At 46.4% G+C, this 6,689-nt stretch overlaps 1 pseudogene across 1 annotated transcript; it reads left to right on the top strand.

The window, feature by feature from the left end:
• Positions 1 to 4,252: 4,252 nt before the first annotated feature.
• LOC308254356 (dual specificity protein phosphatase 5-like) lies at positions 4,253 to 5,310 on the top strand (annotated as a pseudogene). Its single transcript has one exon. The product of its transcript is annotated as a dual specificity protein phosphatase 5-like (transcript).
• Positions 5,311 to 6,689: the final 1,379 nt, after the last annotated feature.

The raw sequence follows: 6,689 nt of genomic DNA, 5'->3' as shown, positions 1-6,689 counted from the left end.
GATTCAAACCCTGCCACATGTTCCTCCTGTCCACAAGCAGCTGAGCCCCCAGCAAATTGGGACGTTCCCTGTCTTCAAACAGACTAATTCAAACATCAACATGAAACATTAACAGAATCACTCTCATATACAATATTTACAGGTGCACACAATCCACAGACACTTCACAAGGCACTCCATTAAAAGCAATGTCTCTCGTCCCGGGTTTGGGACTGGCCCTCCCCAGAACCTCAGCATTTTCCAATGGACCATTTTGGCCATGTGGCTTGCCTGATTGCCTCACATACCCCGTGTGTCATTTGCGCCATTTTCCAAAGAAAATTGTCTCAGGGCTATTCTATAGCATCCATGAAGAGGTGGGCTCAAGCCAAGGGTCACCCAAAATTGGATGGGACACCTCCCCTTCAACTTGCCTTTCCTCTGCACGGGTATAGAAAAGTCCCCAAAGCATCCCTTAATTTATGAGAAATGGCTCACCTTTCCAAATTTCAAGTGGACTGAGAAATAAAACCTGGCAAAAATGAGACTTTTAAGAATGCTCCTGCCCTAACCCGTTTGGCTCAGTGGATAGAGCATCGGCCTGTGGACTGAAGGTTCGATTCTGGTAAAGGGCATATGTCTTGGTTGTGGGCACATCCCCAGTGCGAGGTATGCAGGAGGCAGTTGATCGATGTTTCTCTCTCATCAATGTTTCTAGCTCTCTATCCCTCTCCCTTCCACTCTGTAAAAAATCAATAAAAATATGTTAAAAAAAAAAAAAAAAAAGAATGCTCCCGAGAGAGTTTGACCATTTTACAGAATCACAATGAAGGCGAGAGGTGAGTTACACAGTAATTAATGAGATAACTTAATAGCTATGTCTGGCTCTAGTGTTGAATTCTCTGAAAGGCTAAAACTTCTACAGGGGTAAAAAAAAACCAAACAGCTGGCTCTTCCTTAACTCTTGCCTAGAAATTTTTCCCCAGGACCCTTACCATAAAGGTCTGCACAAATGGAGTCTTAGGATTTTAAGCTTAGTGGGTCCTGGACCAAGGAGGCAGTGGTCTTGGCTAGATACTATTTGATGTGACTGAGATAGCAGAAGAAAAGGGCAGATGATTCTCCAATTAAAACCTGCTTGGGATCTGGGCCAGGGGCGTGGACAGAAATCTGCTGTTCTTACAACCATGTCTCAGTTTCTCTCCCAGCTGTCTAAGACAGCCGCGAGGACCTGGGGTGCTGGTATGCATCCCCTGGACGGGTCAGAATTTAATTACATGTGTTGTTTCTGTAAGGCCCCTGCACGTCTTTTAGGGTTCAAAAACCCTAGACACCCCTGTGAGGTCCTGTACTCATGTAAGGACATTCAAGATTCTCAAACCAGGGGGAGGAATTGCCTCTTTGATCTTTGGAGCTGGGCAGGGACCCAAGCACTCGTTTAGTTGATGGCCAGGCTTTGACATGTGACTAGTGGAAGCCTAATGCTCTAATCCGACCTGGCACCAGTTTATCCTTCCATGGGAGACTTTTTCTTCTAGCGGCAGTCGCCCTAGTGGCTTTTACTTGACTGACCCATGCCTGCTTTGGTTTTGGCCCTGGAGAATACATCCAGAAAGGAGCAGTGAAAGAGAGAGAGAGATGCCCACTTTTTAGATGGCAGCCAAGTTTAAGTGACTGGCGGGTGACTGTCTGCCTCCAAAATCATACAAGAGACAGAAAAGAGACAGAATCCGTTGTTACTCACCATTCGACATGAAGAGGATTGAATTGACTGACCTATAGAGAAATTCCCGGCCAACGCACCATCTGATACCGAATTTTTGGACTGGAACCCAGATTCTTTGTCTGCCGGAATTGAAGAATGAATCTGTTGTAGTGTACCCCCATCTTACAAAGGACGCCTCAAGAAGTCAAATTATGGAGTCATTTATTAAAGGCCGGTGGTATACAAGGGGCTAAAGTGCTCCAGACCTCTCAGCCCCGAACAGCTTGCCACATCTGGCTTATATTGGCAGAATATCACAAAGGTATCGATTACATCTTTGGGTCTGGAATGAGGAACCTGGTTCAGTTACAGAAGCAAAATTGAGCAAGTTATCTAAAGTATCTACGAATCACTGATTCAACAGAAACACATTATCTGGGACCATCGGGGCAATTTAAAATAATTGTGCTGTCCAGATTCCGGGACCACTGAGTCAACTGGAATGCATTATCTGTAGCTACTGAGGCAATTTAGGATAATTGAGCTGTCCTGGTTCCCAGAGGAATGTGCTTCGATGACCAGTGAGATCACAATCAATGGGATATTCAAACCATCATCAATGGAGTATTGGGATAGCATACATAAGTTCAGAAAATCAAAATAACTTTCTATTGTTTTAGCAAACAAATAAGTACAGAACCCAAACAGCAGTTTCTACCTGAGATGATTGCTACCATACTTCAAATCCACGGACAGAAAGTGGTATAGCATAGGTGGAGATTTATTGAAGAATAAGTACAGACTCCCATGTAGGGAGGGGCAAGAGTCCCACTGAATTCCTCTTCCCAACAGCTTATAAAAGTTGCAGATCCTGGCTTTAACCGGTTTGGCTCAGTGGATAGAGCATCGGCCTGTGGACTCAAGGGTCCCAGGTTCGATTCCGGTCAAGGGCATGTACCTTGGTTGCAGGCACATCCCCAGTAGGGAGTGTGCAGGAGGCAGCTGGTCAATGGTTCTCTCTCATCAATGTTTCTAGCACTCTCTACCTCTCCCTTCCTCTCTGTAAAAAATCAATAAAATACATAAAAAAAAAAAAGTTGCAGATCCTGGTGCTTTTATATCCCCTCTGATTGGTCACTATTCTCTTAGACTGGTTACTATAGTAACTCCTGGGCTCAAAGGTCGAACCTCACATGAGACATGTGAGGTTCTCCCCACCCCCTTCCTTATTGTTTTCCTATTCCCTTTGGGCTTTCTTCTCTTTATTTTGTAAATAAAGACCTTTCTTGGCTACTTCCATGTAGGGAGTGGTTATAGGGTTAATCCTCAGACTGACCTGTTGGTAAAGCCACAAACAAGTCCTAGCTTAGAGGGCACAGCCCTCTTAGCATAATTAAGCTTGATCTTGTGACGCTCCCTAGATCTTTCCTGGGTAGCTAATGGGCTGTGGGAGGTGCAGCAAGTGCTGCCAAAACAAGTGAAACTTACAAGAACATTGTAAATTACCTTGTTTACCTCTGACTATAAAATAAAGGCTCAGCTTGCAGTCTGGATCTTTTCTGTGGTCTCAGCCAGGCACAGCAGATCCACCTAGACCAGGGGTGGGCAAACTTTTTGACTCGAGAGCCACAATGGGTTCTTAAACTGGACTGGAGGGCCGGAACAAAAGCATGGATGGAGTGTTTGTGTGAACTAATATAAATTCAAAGTAAAGGAGCGGAGGGGAGAGCAAGAGAACCCCCAGCGGGCTGGATAGAACAGCTGAACGGGCCGGATCTGGCCCACAGGCCGTAGTTTGCCCACGGCTGACCTAGACCCAGCTTATTCTCTTTGTCTGTCTTTTCTTCATCCTTCGCCGGCCCTCCCTGGCTATGCTGGCGCGGCACACTTCCAGTTCCCTTGTCTTATGTAAATATACCTGTTGCTGCCTCCTTGTCTTATGGAGATGTAACTGCACCTGGCTTCCTTATGTTATGGAAATGTACCTTCTCCCAGTCTGTGGCCCTGTGTTTCTTTTTCTCATGGACCCCCAATTCTAAAAAATCCCTAAGCCTGCCTATATTCCCCTAAAATTCCTGCTTCACTATCAAGATACCAAAGGCATATTTCACAGAACTAGAACAAATATTTCAAAAATGTATATGGAGGTGTGAGTGCTCCCAGACATTGTGCCTGCAGCACCCTCCTGCTCCAGGAGTAAAGATACTTGCCTTGTGGGGGGGAGGGGGGCGGGGAACATTTATATGGAACCACAAAATTCCCCGAAATAGCAACAGCAATCTTGAGAAAGAAGAACAAAGTTGGAGGAATCACCCTACCTGATATCGAGCTATAGTACAAGGCCATAGTAATCAAAACAACATAGGCCCGGCTCCTGGGGCTGCCAGTGGCCAGGCACCCAGCGTTCCGGGCGGGAAAGAAGAGTTTCCCGCCCTGGCTCTGGCTCTGGCTCTGGCTCTGGGCTTGGTAGGCTGGCGGAAGCCTGGAGGACCTTCCAACCTCCTGTATCTCGCCAGCGGCCACCCTGGCCATGGGCACCTGTGCAGCTCGGGGCCGCTGGGCGACCACATGAAGGTCATGTTGCTTGATGGGAGCCAGCTGCGCAAGATGCTCCCAAGGAGGCTATGCACGCTGTGTGGTGCTGGACTGCCGGCCGTACCTGGCCTTCGCTGCCTCCAGCTTGCGTGGCTCGCTCAGTGTCAACCTTAACTCGGTGTGGCTGCGATGGCCACCAGCGTGGCAGCTGTGGTTGTGCCGGACCAGGGCAGCTGCCACTGGCAGAAGCTGAGCAAGGAGAGTGCCACGCACGGCCTGCTCACCTCACTGCTCGCCTGCCTGCCCGCCCTGGGTCTACTTCCTCAAAGGGGGATATGAGACTTTCTACTCGGAATATCCTGATTGTTGCATGGGCGTAGAAGCCATGTCAGAAGAGAAGATTGAGACCGAGAGAGCCCTTATCAGCCAGTGTGGGAAACCAGTACTCAGCATCAGCTACAGGCCAGCTTATGACCAGGGCGGCCCAGTTGAAATCCTTCCATTCCTCTACCTTGGAAGTGACTACTATGCATCCAAGTACGAGTTTCTCGCCAACCTGCACATCACGGCCCTACTGAATGTCTCTTGGGGACCTCGGAGGCCTGCACGAGCCCCCTACACTACAAATGGATCCCCTGGAAGATAGCTACATGACTGACATTAGCTCCCACTTTCAAGAACCAATACACTTCATTGACTGTGTCAGAGAAACAGGAGGCAAGGTCCTGGTCCACTGTGAGGCTGGGATCTCCTGTTCACCCACCATCTGCATGGCTTACCTCATGAAGTTTTGCCTAAAGGATGCCTTTGATTACATCAAGCAGAGGAGGCGTGTGGTCTTGCCCAACTTTGGCTTCATGGGCCAACTCCTGCAGTATGAATCTGAGATCCTGTCTTCCACGCCCACCCCCCAGGTTCTCTCCTGCCAAGGAGAGGCAGCCAGCTCTTCCTTCACAGCCCATTTGCAGACACTGAACCCTGATGTGCAGGGTTCCTACTACACATTCCCTACCACGGTGCTGGCGCCAGTGCCCACCCACTCGAGGGTCTCGGAGCTCAGCAGGAGTCCAGTGGCCAAAGCCACATACTGATAAAACTGGATGGGGGAACCCGCCCAGCCCCAAGAACAACTGTGATTTTATTTTTTAAACTGGTGGACATTTCATACCTGTGCAATACTGAAGACCCCCCTTGTCCCACTGCCCCAATGGGATAGCAAGGGGTCACCAGGCTTGCAAACAAACTTCAGACTGACCTTGGGGATAGGTTCTCAGGAACAAAGGAAGGCTAAGCCATTATGAGAGCACAGCTTGTGCTGACTACTATACTTCCAGACCCCCCTGCCCTCTCAGGACTGCCCAGTCATGGCACCTCAAAGTTCACCTTTTCATTTCAAGTGTAAGGCAATAAACACCTGCAGCAACATGGGAGAAAGCAGCTGCTAGACGGGGAGAAAAAGCAGTTAAGAAGCTAATTCATTCTGAAGGAAGCACAATTTCCACCTTACTTTTTGAACTTTGGCTGTCTCTTTCACTTCAGGGAATAAGCTGATCATCTACTCAGGAAAGTAACCCTATAGGGTTTGTAGGGACCCAGTATATATGCTGATTTGAACCCTCATATCTTTTTGAGATTTCATCTTGGGTCCCACAGAGGCAGTTTGTTGAAGAAGCGAGATGTTGACACTTCTGAGTTGCCTTTTCACTGTGGGTTCTTCCCTGACTTTGGACTTTGGCATGACTTACTCATACTTGAACCTTTCTTCTTACACCTCTATTCAAAGCAACTCTTGTATCACTTTGAAGAGTTCCTTAGACTATAAACCAAAAATCACCCATTTGAGGTGGTAGTGTTGGGGCCAGGAGAAAAGGGTACCTACTGTCTGGGTCAATGTCATTGACATGATCTTTTCCCCAGCTTGCCATCCTTATATGTGCTTGTCTCATCTCTTTCCACATTTGTTTTTTTCCCCACCAACCCCTGGAGATTGTCTTCAAGATGTTGAATTCTAGGATTTGTAAATTTCACAATGTGGTACTACTTTATATTTTGTAAGGTTATTTCTCCAGGGCAAAGGCAATAAATTTCTAAACTTCATACGAATGTGAAGAAAAGCATTATGTTATTGGTTGTCATTGTCATTTTTTTATAGTTTTAAATAAAATAGTAAAAAGAAAAATAAAACAAAAAACAACAACAACATGGTACTGGCATAAAAACAGATAATGGAGCCAATATATAAATCCATGCCTTTATAGTCAATTAATATTTGACTAAGGGGGCAAAATATACAATGGACTATTCAATATATTGTGTTAGAAAAAATGGACAGATATTTGCAAAAAAATGAAACTAGACCACCTTCTTATTCTCACAGAAGAATAAACTCACAATGGATTAAAGACTTAAATGTTAGACACGAAACCATAAAAATTCTAGAAGAAAGGATAGACTCTTGGCAATATCTTGT

Source organism: Plecotus auritus, assembly GCF_963455305.1.
Source record: "Plecotus auritus genome assembly, chromosome: 1".
NCBI lineage: Eukaryota > Metazoa > Chordata > Mammalia > Chiroptera > Vespertilionidae > Plecotus > Plecotus auritus.
This window is presented reverse-complemented; position numbering and strand designations above follow the sequence as displayed.